The sequence below is a fragment of the Somniosus microcephalus genome, chromosome 2 (assembly GCF_052327205.1).
Source record: "Somniosus microcephalus isolate GS21.2 chromosome 2, FLI_Smic_1.0, whole genome shotgun sequence".
NCBI classification, from domain to species: Eukaryota; Metazoa; Chordata; class Chondrichthyes; order Squaliformes; family Somniosidae; genus Somniosus; species Somniosus microcephalus.
The window spans coordinates 337,167,846-337,181,560 of record NC_140988.1 but is presented as its reverse complement, the minus strand read 5'-3'; positions in this window follow the sequence as shown (position 1 = coordinate 337,181,560).

The following is a 13,715-nucleotide window of genomic DNA, read 5'->3' as shown; positions in this document are numbered from 1 at the left end:
CTATCGCTGTAATCTCCTCCAGCCCCACAACCACTACCCACCGCCGCCCCCCCACCCCCCACACCCCACCCCAAGATATCTGCGCTCCTCCAATTCTGGCTTCTTGAGCATCCACGATTTTAATCACTCCACCATTGATGACCGTGCTTTCAGCTGCCAAGGCCCTAAGCTCTGGAATTCCCTCCCTAAACCTCTCCGCCTCGCTACCTCACTTTCCTCCTTTAAGATGCTCCTTAAAACCTACCTCTTTGACCTCACCTGCCCTAATAGCTCCTTATCTGGCTCGGTGTCAATGTTCCTGCTAAGCTGCGCGGCCCCCATGCAGGCCGCTCACTGGCTTTTACATTGTAAATACTGCGCATACGTTAAAGGCGCTATATAAATACAATGTTGTTGTTTTGAAATAGTTTTAGGTATTAGGGAGTCAATACTTGCACCACCTTTGTGCCATATTTCTTAAACAGTTTTAAAAAATCCAAAACTTAAGTCTACCCAATATTATGTCTTTATTCTACTTTTATTAGATTGATTGGGTGTTCAATCCAATCACCAAAAGTTACTGACTCAGGGCAGCTGGGTGAAGAATCATTAGGGGAGAAATTCGGTATCGCCCCATTTGGGGAGCAATTATCGGCCGGGCGCAAAGTTTAGCGCCTGGCACTAATTATCGCCTCCGACTGCAAACTTGGCTTCTTTCGCCCCTGGAGGTGATTGGAGCGCTAAATCAGGCGCTGCACACCTGCCTTAAGGCGCAAAGGCCGAGGAGCGAGGCACTACCTCAGAGTGCTGGCGAAGCTCATGTGATGTCAGTCAGCAATGGAACACAGACACACTGGCGCCGGCCAGTTCATAAAGGGAAGGGTCGATCTTGCTCTCCATCCTTGAATCAGCCTGGAGAGACCTGTACATCAATTCTGCTGGAAAGAACAATGGAGAGGCCCAGGGAAAGAGCTCAGAGTGCAGCCCCCATAATCTCTTCTAAATCGATGCAAGGAAGGTCAAATCAAAATGAACCTGTAAAGTGCTGCTCAGTACCCAAAACTCCTTCACACAGTGTTGAATCTCTCCAGAAGTCTCTCTCTCTCTCTCTCAGAATGCGTGGTGCAAAAATGTCACCGACAAAAAAAGGCAGGAAATCCCTTCCCAACTGCAAAACATTCCCCTCTACCTGTTGTTGCTAGCGGCAGGTGGAAAGGTAGGGGGTGCCACTCAACATCTAGTCTGGAGCGCTACCGGGGCATTGCACGCTTGGCTGACGTCATGATCTGTGGGCGCAGGAGATCGTGGCAGTAGTGTTTAGCGCCGCCGCAAAATGTCTGGTTAATTTTGCAAGCGGCGCAAACATCGCCGCGTCCGGGTGTTAGTTGCTTTGTGCCTCTTAGGGCGCTAACAGGAGGCGCTAATCAACCGAATTTTCCCCCCATTCTATTAAAAAAAGGCACTAGGACCCTGCAGAATTCTGGTAGGTTGGTTGGTATGCAACGTCTGCATTACATCACTCAAGTTGATACTGATATATGTTGCTGGGGGCTTAACTGTGCTCAACCTTGCCCTTCACACTAAAATAAATCACAGTAAAGTGAATAAATAAAATGGGGAGAATTTTTAAATATACAGGGATTGAATAATGTGTGCATTTATAATACTGTCCATCCACTTATGAAACCTAGGTTAAAGTCAGGATACAATAACATAAGAATGTTCAACTCTTTCCCTCTGCATGTATTTACAGGAATATATGTGTTGTGTCTCTCTCTTCCTCCTTCTGTATTCTTGTATAAAAGAAATTGTGTGTCTCTGTTTCTGTGTTTCTCTTGTTTTCTCTCTGACCAGACTCGTTCTCCGACTGTCTCAAACACTTTTTGGATATTTCTTAGTGTGTACTTCCTCTTCCCCCTCCCTCTCCATTAATGGAAAAAATTGGCTTTACATTTGGATTTAAAGCAGAAGAGTAAATTGCCATATATTTGGAACAATGATTATTTGTTAAAAAGTAACAAAAAACACACAAATCCCAAAGAACCTGGATCCGATCCAATGCCGATTGAGACACCGTTCATGACAGCCTTAGGCAAAACCTAGTCCTTTTGTTTCTCTCTCCCACCTGGCAGCTGTCTCTTACCTGCCAGTACACTTCACACCTAATCTCAGCTGCCTTTTGTCTCCACCGGCCTATTACCATCTCGTCTGGTTTTGAATACCTTTTATTGTCTCTTTTACTTCTTTTGTTCGATCGCAGCCCTGCCTTCGATCTATTTTCTTTTCTTTCCAGTTTTGAAAAAGGGTTTCGACCCGAAACGTCAACTCAAATTTCTCTCCACGGATGTTGCCTGACCTGCTGAGTTTTTCCAGCATTTTCTGTTGTTATTTAGGCAAAACCTAGTCAGGGCCCTTCTATTTGCTGCCTCTAAATACATCCCATTGCATTAAAGAAATATTTGCATTTATATAGCACCTTTCGCGACCTCAGGATGTTCCAAAGTGCTTCACAACCAAATAAGTACTTTAGAAGTGTAATCACTGTTGTAATGTAATCAGCAGCCCATTTGCACACAGCAAGGTACACAAACAGCAATGAGATAACGATCAGATAATCTGTTTTAGTGATGTTGGTTGAGGGATAAATATTGGCCAGGACATGGGGAGGGAGGGTGGGGGGGGGGCGGAGAAATCCCCTGCTCTTCTTTGAAATTGTGCCAGGGGATCTTTTCGTCCACCTGAAATACTGAACAAAATATTTCTCTTTCACTAGAGACCTTTACAAGTGTTTGGCACACTCAACAGAAATAACATGAGAACGTGCGAAATGGGTCAGTCTCACTCCAGTTCCGAGTTGCCATGAATTCACACACTAAATAGTTAATCCTACTCAGACAGACTGTTGAGATTACTGGGTGGATAATTGATGCTTTTCTGAAGCTGAGGGTGAAGCATATGCAAGGGCAGAGTACAAGAGAGATACTCTGCATCTAATCTGTGCTATATTTGACCTGAGAGTGTATTGGGTGTAACAACAGGATAAAGCCAGAGGCAGAGACAGAAGTCTTACAAAAAACTGGTAGTTGTGATTGCCTGGGAGAGTCGAAAGACTTGGGAAAACTATGCAGGTGGCCAGGGGGGCAATAGACTTCCCGCTGCCTAATGGACATTGCAACAACTTGGTTCAGCAACTGCTGCACTTACACAATTCTGCATTCAAGGGGAAGGGTTCATCACCTGGGTAGGTGACGGCTGTGTCTGGCAAACCGCTCCACAGACCAGAGAAATGGCATTTGGTACTTTGTTGCTGTATTCTGTAAAGACATTTTGGATTGATACAGAATATTCAGCTGCAACCATAGCAGCCCCTGTGTTTTTGGCACAAACGTGACAGTCTGGTTTAGGTGCTGCCATGTTGCTACTTGAACCACAGTCTTCCAGCCTGGCTAATAGGCTGGCTGCACCTATTCCATGTCCTAGACGCTGACATGGAGCAGCCCATTCTCATCCAAAACCACTGGTCTCCATGACTTTAGATTGTATTGAATGCAGGAGCAAGTGCTGTTTTCTTCTGCAGCCTACCAAACAGAGGTGCAATATTCCATCACTGAGCAGATACAAACTATGTAGAATACAGAAACAAACTATATAGAATACAGAAACAAAGTATATAGAATACAGAAACAAACTATATAGAATACAGAAACAAACAATATAGAATACGGAAACAAACTATGTAGAATACAGAAACAAACTATATAGAATACAGAAACAAACTATGTAGAATACAGAAACAAACTATGTAGAATACAGAAACAAACTATATAGAATACAGAAGCAAACTTTGCAAATAGTAATGGTTCTTGAGGATTCTCACTCTTCTTTACATATCCCAGCATAACTTGGATGTGATTACTAAGTGGGTGCTCTTCTGAAATGAAGGGTGTGGCGCATTATTAGGACAGAATACAGAAGGATTTAATCTGCATCTAATCTGTGATATAACTGACATCACAGTGTTTTCTTATATATTTGGGCATAACAACAGAGAGAAGCCAGAGGCAATTGTGACAGACAGATTTATAATTGCTCGGGAGCAGAGAAACATTTGTAGAAATTGTGCTGGGCTCCAAGAGGCAGCAACTTTTCCATTGTCTAATGAACTTTCCAACAGCCTTAGTTTAGCAACTGCTGGCTAGCTCTGCATTTATACTTCTGAATACATTGATGCAGGGTGGTGTGGACAATTAGGGAGGAGAGATTGTAGGACAGCATGACGGTTCATCTTCCTTGTCTGCTCTCTCAGGTGGACGTAATGGTTCAAAATTCAAATGGGTAAAGGTAACACATGACTGCTTCATGATCTGCATCAGGGAAACCACAAAATGCAGACCACATCTTGCTCTGGTAGTGATACACACAGGAAGGTACGCTGATGAGGCAATGACTACTGAATGATCCAGTTCAATATAATCTGTATTTCAGAAATACCGAGGACCAGGAGCCAGGTATATAATTTCAAGAGGGTTAACTTCAAGGAAACGAGGGATAGAATCATAGAATGGTTACAGCACAGAAGGAGGCCAGAGGCAATTGTGACAGACAATTAAACAAATTGATTGGCATAGTTTGTTCAAAACACTTCAGCAACAACAACAACTTGCATTTATATAGCGCCTTTAACATAGTAAAATGTAGAGAACAAATGCAATACCTTTAAAGGCATAACACATACCTATGAAGAAATGTAAACTAAATAAGCAGGGCTCTAAATGGATGAACAAGAATATCAAAAGTGAAATAAGGAAAAAGAATAATTCTATAAATGATGTTGTAAGAAAGGTGATGGAGCTCACTCGAATGAATATTAGAACTTGGGCCTGTTATTTGGGCTTAGTTCCTACCAGCTTCAGCTGCTTAATCAATGACCTTCCCTCCATCATAAGGTCAGAAGTGGGGCTGTTCGCTGATGACTGCACAGTGTTCAGTGCCATTCGCAACTCCTCAGATAATGAAGCTGACCATGCCCGCATGCAGCAAGACCTGGACAACATCCAGGTTTGGGCTGATAAGTGGTAAGTAACATTTACCAGGCAAGTGCCAGGCACTGGGCTGGACTGGGCCAGTGCCAGTGTTGTTAGGCCACAATTCATTAAAGAAATTTCCCTCAGCTTCATATTTCCTGGGGAAATTGAAAAATTACCTAGCAAGTAAATAACAAATGTAAATTGTCTGCAAAACTCGAGAGTCCAAACAAAAAATTGTGAACAGAAAGCAATTGTGGCTCAAGTACAGAATCTTTAGGGCGGTGTGAAAGATTACTACAGTTCAGTGTGTGAAATGAAAGTGGCTTGTTCATTTATAGCCAATGGCTGCTGCACACATCACAGACCAGTCAGGTCTCACTCACTGGGGTACATCTTGACTTTGTGCGATATTCTAAAACGGGTGACAGCGAGTTGGCAGAGATTGGGAGAGATGTTAAATGGGCTGCCGACTCGCTGTCATCTGTTTTACACCATCTCAGTCATTTTGGTTTAAAAATGTATGACGTTTTACTATATCACTACTAAAAATAGGCACAGCTCCATTTAGAGAGGTTTGCAATCGCTGTCACTCCTGACTGCTCCACAAACTTTTGTAAAGACTGAAACCAACCCCAAGTTACCATTCTGAGTTCAGGTCCACCGAAGAGTCATCTCTCCCTTCGAGCCTGCTGCTATGCTCCAACTCCACTTCAAATTCATTTTGAGGAAATCAGATTAAAAGTTCTGCAGCATCTGGGTTGCTAGGTTACACTATCGTGATTATATTTTAATAATAAATTTTGCATAATTTTGGCAGTGCCTTGCAGCGCTATGTTTCCACTGGGCCAAATAAAACTTTTGAAAAATTTAAATGTTATTGTTGTTTTGAACAGGAATGTGACAAAGGGTGATAAACAGCCCATTCATCTCGGCCATTTAACATTTTTTTGCATCCACCTTGTTATACTGGGGTCAACATTCCACTGGCCTTCCACCATTACCCTGGTGGAGTTCTGGTTGAGCACCCTAGAAAATGATGAAGACCCAGTTTGGTTTGGACTTCTCCATTTTCAGGAGCTTTATTATGTCCGTGTATAACTGAGACACGGACTGCAGGAGTTGATTATAACAAGTCTTTACTGAATGGAGACAACCTGGAAACTGAAAACTACAGAAGCCTGCTAGGGCCTTTTATACAGGGGTGGTCACTGCCGGTACTGCAGTCTGAGACCAGTTATTCCCTTAAAGGTACATACACAACAATTCCTCCCCTTTTAGATAAACAGTACATAACATTCATTTAACAACTAAATAATAACTAATTACAATTACAATTACGGTTGCTAGATGCATTGGTTGAAGTTAAGCAATTATAAGTTCAGTCTTTGAGGAGGCTTCCTGATTCTGTCTGGATAACGCCTCTTTGGGATATCAGGTTCTTCTGGCAAGGTTGAGTCAGGATCAATGTCGTTGTTTGGTTCGTCTGCTTCCAATATCACCGATTCTGCGGTAGATGCAATTGGTACTTCGGTTTCATCGCCAGGTGTATCAGATCGTGGTGTGGAGTTGACGTTTTCCAGTGACTCTAGAATCTGGTCAGCATGGCGTCTTACAATGCTCTCTCCAACGTCCACGGTATACATTAGAGGTCCTTGCCGTGTACAGATCGTTCCTGGCTGCCATTTCTCTGTGCGGTAGTCCCGGGCCAAAACTGGTTGACCTATCTTAAAACTCCTGGTCGGCCTTTCATTCATATTCTGAAACTGCCTGTTCTCCACATCTCTTCTGATGTTTGGCTTAACCAAATCCAAGCGGCATCATAGTCTTCGATTGAAGAACATCATGGCTGGAGTTTGGTTGGTAACCGCATGTGTCGCATTCCGGTAGGCAAACAAGAAGTTATCCACCTTGTGTTGTAGGGGTATATCTTCATTATACATTGCCTTGATAGCCTTCTTGAATGTTTGAACAAACCTCTCGGCCAATCCATTAGTGGCTGGATGATATGGGGCGGATGTGTAATGCTTAACACCATTGTTCTTTAAGAACCTCTGGAACTCTTCAGACACAAACTGTGGTCCATTGTCAGAGCAAATCTGTTCAGGCAGCCCATTCCTGGTGAATATGGTTTGTAAGACTGTGATAGTTTTTTCTGTGGTGGTTGAGGACATTTTTATTACCTCTGGCCACTTTGAATGTGCAACAACCGCAATTAAAAACATCGCGTCCATAAAGGGACCAGCAAAATCAATGTGCACCCTTTGCCATGGAGATGAGGGCCACTCCCATGGATGTAGAGGGGCTTGTGGTGGGGCGTTTTGGGCCTTCTGGCATCCTGTACAGCTCTTGGTCATCTCTTCGATTTCTCTATCGATTCCCGGCCACCACACAAACGCTCTGGCTAAGTTCTTCATTTTTACCCCTCCCAGATGACCCTCATGAAGCTCATTGAGCACTCTATCCTTCAATTTGGGTGGAATTAGTACTCTGGATCCACACATCAAGGTTCCTCTGCACACTGACAGCTGTTCTCTTCTCGGCGAGAATGCTGGCAGCAGTGGTTCGCCATGTGCTGGCCATCCCTTCACCGTTAAATCATAGACCCAGGAGAGTGTCGGGTCATTTTGTGTTTCCTTTTCTATGTTTGCATTCATCACAGGGAGACATTCGACTATAGTCGAGTGGAATAACTCCACTGGATCCACTGCCAGTTCTTCTTCTACCGTCGGCAACGGTAGGCGCGACAATCCATCAGCATTCCCATGCTGTTTAGTTCCCTTGTACTCGATGTCATATTGGTGTGCCCCTAGGAAAAGGGACCACCTCTGTAGCCGTTGTGCCGTCATTATCGGTACGCCCTTCTGAGGGTTGAAAATGGAGACGAGAGGTTGATGATCAGTTAGTAGAGTAAATTTCTGTCCGTGCAGGTAGTGATTGAACTTCTTCACCCCCCACACCAGGCTGAGGGCCTCTCTGTCAATCTGGGCGTAGTTACGCTCGGCTGAAATTAACGAGCGTGATACAAAAGCTATCGGCCTCTCTGAACCATCAAGGAATTTATGTGACAGTACCGCCCCAATGCCGTAGGGAGACGCATCACACGCCAGTCTTATCGGTAGTGATGGGTTGTAGTGAGCCAATACTTCTCTTGAAGTGATTAGGTCCTTACTCTTCTGAAAGGCCCGCTTACATTCATCGCTCCATTTCCATGCTACTCCCGTTCGTAGTAGGGCGTTCAGTGGATGCAGAGTTGTGGACAAATTCGGCAAAAACTTATGGTAGTAATTCACCAATCCGAGGAATGACCTCAGTTGCGACACATTTTCAGGTGCTGGAGCCTTAACTACTGCTTCAATTTTGTCAGGGGACTTATGCAACCCCTCTTCATCAATCACGTGGCCACAATACGATATCTGTTTCTTAAAAAACTCGCACTTGGGGCGATTGGCTCGTAGCCCATGTTCATGTAGTCTAGGTTGGCAAGGTGTTCACTGTCATCTTCACCTGTCACTAGGATGTCGTCCAAGTAACACTGAGTCCCCGGAATCCCTTGCAGGACTTGTTCCATCGCTCTTTGCCATATCGCCGGAGCTGATGCTACTCCGAATACCAGTCGATTATACTGGTAAAGACCTTTGTGAGTGTTTATCATGAGATACTTCCTAGAGGATTCCTCAACCTCCATCTGCAAATATGCTTGTGCTAGGTCAATTTTTGTAAAACGCTTCCCTCCAGATAGTGAGGCGAAGATATCTTCTATTTTTGAAAGAGGATATTGTACTGTGTGAAGGACTGGGTTCACCATCACCTTGAAGTCCCCACAGATGCAAACCTTCCTTGGCTCCTCAGACTTATTGTTTAACGTTTTCTTCATGACAGGAACGATGGGTGTCGCCCACTCGCTCCAGTCTACCTTAGATAACACGCCTGCATTCTCCAGATTCTCCAGCTCTGCCTCGACGGCTGGGCGAATTGCATATGGTACCGGTCTTGCTTTGAAAAACTTGGGAATTGCATTCTCCTCTATTTTTATCGAGGCGGTTACGCCTTTAAGAGTTCCCAGTTCTTGTTGAAATACCTCTTTGGCGTCAGCTAAGATTGTTGACAATCGTCCAGGAGTGACGTCGTCATCCTTTTTACCAGCCACTGTCAGTGCCTGAATGGAGTGCCAGTCTAAACTTATCTTTCTGATCCATTCACGTCCCAATAACGGTGGTCCACCATCTTGCAGAATGTAGAGATACAATTTCCGTATTTTCTTGCCGTTGTATTCGACAGGCACCCTTATTTTTCCTCTGGGGTATACTTTTTGCCCCGTATACGTCCTCAAGACAATGGATGTCTCTATCAAGGGTATGTGTGAGAATAGCCGCTCGTAGTCTCGTCGATTCATGACGGTTAGAGCTGATCCTGTATCCAATTCCATTTTGACTTGGGACCCTGCTATCGTGAGGGTGACCCAAATGGTTTGGTGATCCTCTTTTGCGATTACGTTGTGAAGTTTGAGACAGCTTAGTCTCTTGTTCCCGGATTCACTATCGCTCATCTGGTCTTCGGAACTACTGTCCGTCATCTTTTGTACTTTCCTGTACGGTTCCTTAGTAGCCTTTTTGTTGCCGTTGGTCTTCTTCCCAGACCTGCAAACTCGTGCAATGTGTCCCATTTTTCCGCATTGCCTGCATATTTTGTCCTTGGACCAGCAGTCCTTCTGGTCATGGTTTGTTCTGCTGCAGCGATAGCATTTTGCAAATCCCCGTGTCATTTCGTGGGTGCCGTATTCCTGTGGCTTTTGTTGTATTTCCGCAGCTCCCCTTGCTGCTGCTTCATACGATACTGCCACGCTGAAAGCCTTATCTAGCGTCAGCTCTTTCTCTGAGAGTAACCTCTTCTGGGTTCCTTCACTCAGGAGTCCACAGATAAATTTGTCCCGTAAGGTATCTGCCAGTCCTGCTCCGAACTGGCAGTGCTTTGATAGCTTGCATAGTTCCGTAAGGTAATCAGCATTGCTCTCATTTTTATGCTGATTTCTCCTGTGGAATTTAAATCTTTCTGCTATCAGCAGCGGTGTAGGATTTAGGTGTTCCTGTAGGATAGCAACAATTTCATTAAAACTCTTCACCTTCGGTTTGGCTGGAGTAATCAGGTCCCACAAGAGGCCATACGTTCTTGCGCCCATTAAATTTAGCAATACCGATGCCTTTTTCTCATCGGCTATTTCGTTTGCCTTGCAATATACCTCGGCTCTTTCCACATACGTGGTCCAGTCTTCTATTGCATTATCGAAGGCAGTGATATCGCCAGTCTTTGGCATCTTGAAAATCTAAGATGGCGCCTCCCGCGCTTTGCCTTAGTTCCCGATGGATCAAAATGGCGCCTCCCGCGCTTTTCCTTCTTCCCTGCCGAGTTAAGATGGCGCCTCCTGCGCTTTCTCGATGCTGCCGCAGCTGCCAACGCTATTGCTGGCGATTATATTTATTTTACTATCCTGTAATGGCGACGCCCTATGGTCTTCGCGCCTCCCCGATCGCTGCTGCCAACGCTGCTCTCCGCGGTATTTTTATTTTTCTATCGCGGTTCAATATTTGCTCTGTTAATTGAAGAACCGTTCCAGTCGTGGAGCGGACCCTCTGGGACACTTCCCTCCCTCTTCTTAGGTCTGAACGCTGCCCGGCTTCGAAGCACCGGCCGCGCCCTGTGTGCTCCACCCTCTCTCTCTCTCTTTGCTTCCCGACTCGCTGCCCGGCCCCGTTGCAGAGCCACCCGATCGAGCTCTAGCCCGCCGCAGCCCAGGAAGGATCAGTGCACTACCTGCCACCAGCCCGATTAGCTGGGAAACCACAGACTGGAGAATCAAGCCAGGCTCTCGACAGTCTCTCCTGTAGTTTTCAATTCGATGATTTGGATTATTTATTTATTTATTTTTCTTTCTTCTGGCTTCGACTTTCAATAACGTCGTTTGAGGTGCTGCCGAGTTGCAGGTAAGTTCGTTTCTTACTCGTCGCCAGTATTATGTCCGTGTATAATTGAGACACGGACTGCAGGAGTTGATTATAACAAGTCTTTACTGAATGGAGACAACCTGGAAACTGAAAACTACAGAAGCCTGCTAGGGCCTTTTATACAGGGGTGGTCACTGCCGGTACTGCAGTCTGAGACCAGTTATTCCCTTAAAGGTACATACACAACAAGCTTCCTCTTTGACTGCCCTTTGCAAGGCAAATGATGGTGAAGGGACAGAACCAGGGCCGGAGCCTCCTTAAAATAAGGAGTCCCCGCCCCGGACCTGGAAGGGAACCAGTCATTGTAGTGGCGTATGTGGGCCCCACCGGTAGGGCCCAGGCCTGGCAAGCTGCCTCAAAGCAAGACAGCGCGATCTGAGGCAGAGGAAGGCAATGTGGGGTGGCATTGGGCAAAGCAGCGCGGTGTGCTGTGGGGTGAGGGATGGCACAGGGTGAAACAGCATGGGGTAGCATCATGCAAGGCAGTGTCAGCTGGCAACATGAGAGGAAGTGTGTAGTTGCAGCATGGAAAGAAAGCAAAAAGGAAAGACTTTCACCACCTCAGGACATTCCAAAGCGCTTTACAGCCAATGAAGTACATTTTGAAGTGCAGTCACTGTTGCAATGTAGAAAACGCAGCAGCCAAAATTGCGCACAGCAAGGTCCCACAAACAGCAATGCGATACTGACCAGACAATCTGTTTTAGTGATGTTGGTTGAGGGATAAATATTGGCCAGGACACCGGGGATACCTTCTTTGAAATAGTGCCTTTTACTTCCAGGCGGGTTCTCGGTTTAACGGCACCTCCAACAGTGCAGCACTCCTTCAGTACTAGGAGTGTTAGCCTAGAATTTTCTGCTCAAGTCTCTAGAGTGGAACTTGAATCCACAACCTTCTAATTCAGGGGTGAGAGTGCTACCATGGAGCGAGGCAGAGCAGTGTGCAGTGCCATACAGTGACACAGTATGGGCCGGCTCAGGTAAATGTGGGAGTGAATCTTAAGGGTTAATCTAGTCTTGTGTGCTTGCAATTAGCATTTAACTTATATTTACTGTTTTAAGTTTTAGGTTTCTTCCAGGCTTGGGCAGGACTAAGCAAACTCTGTACTGGAGAATGGGTGAGGCTAAGTAGTTAATTAACTGGACTAATCTTGGAATAAACGGGTCGTTTTCCGAGTGGCAGGCAGTGACTAGTGGGGTACCGCAAGGATCAGTCCTAGGACCCCAGCTGTTCACAATATATATTAATGATCTGGACGAGGGAATTGGATGTAATATCTCCAAATTTGCAGACGACACAAAGCTGGGTGGGAGGGTAAGCTGTGAGGAGGATGTCGTGAAACTCCAGTACGATTTGGACAGATTGGGTGATTGGGCAGAAACATGGCAAATGCACTATAATGTGGATAAATGTGAGGTTATCCACTTTGGTGGCAAAAACAGGAAGGCAGATTATTATTTGAATGGCAATAGATTGGGAGAAGGGGAAGTGCAAAGAGACCTGGGTGTTCTTGTGCACCAGTCGCTGAAGGTAAGCATGCAGGTGCAGCAGGCGGTTAAGAAGGCAAATGGTATGTTGGCCTTCGTAGCAAGAGGGTTCGAGTACAGGAACAAGGATGTCTTGCTACAGTTGTACAGGGCCTTGGTGAGACCGCACCTTGAGTATTGTGTGCAGTTTTGGTCGCCTTACCTGAGGAAGGACGTTCTTGCCATGGAAGGAGTGCAGCGAAGATTCACCAGGCTGATACCTGGGATGGCAGGTATGATGTATGAGGAGAGATTGTGTCGATTGGGATTATACTCACTGGAGTTTACAAGATTGAGAGGGGATCTCATCGAAACCTATAAAATTCTGTCAGGCCTGGACAGACTAGATGCAGGAAGGGTGTTTATGATGGCCGGGGAGTCCAGAACCAGGGGTCATAGTCTAAGGATAAGGGGTAAGCCATTTAGGACTGAAATGAGGAGGAATTTCTTCACCCAGAGAGTGGTGAACCTGTGGAATTCTCTGCCACAGAGGGTGGTGGAGGCCAGTTCATTAAATATATTCAAAAAAGAGTTGGATATATTTCTTAAGGCTAAAGGGATCAAGGGATATGGGGAGAAGGCAGGGACAGGGTACTGAATTTGGATGATCAGCCATGATCTCATTGAATGGCGGAGCAGGCTCAAAGGGCCGAATGGCCTACTCCTGCTCCTATCTTCTATGTTTCTATGTAATCTGGTGCTGCACCTGCCAGAGACCTAACTCATAAATCTCAGCAGTATAAACAAGGGAGGTTGGAGTGTAGTTTGTCACTGAGTGCAGCTTGGCGCAGAGTGAACAACTTAGGAGTTCGGTAAGTGTGGGAGTTCAGTGAAGTGGGGGAAGGAGGTGCTGCTTTGCCTTGCTTTTCCTAACTTCTCCCGCAGAGTGGCGGCGGACCTGAGTGGGAGCAGACCGAGGCCCGAGAGCGGGGATAAAAGCAGCGGCAGACCTGCAACTACAAGAGAAAACTACAGTGTGACGTCAGAGGTAAGGCAGGTAAGTGAGTGGTAGTGACTGTGGGCTAAGTTTTAAGTTAACATATAGGCCTAGAAATTCAGTTGCCTTAGCGCCGCTTTTGAGGCGCTAGAGGGACTAGTGCCAGAGTTATGGCCAGTTTGAAAATTCCCTGGGGCCCTAAATCGGCGTTGCACCGGTAGCGCTGCGCCGGCACTGATGACGTCA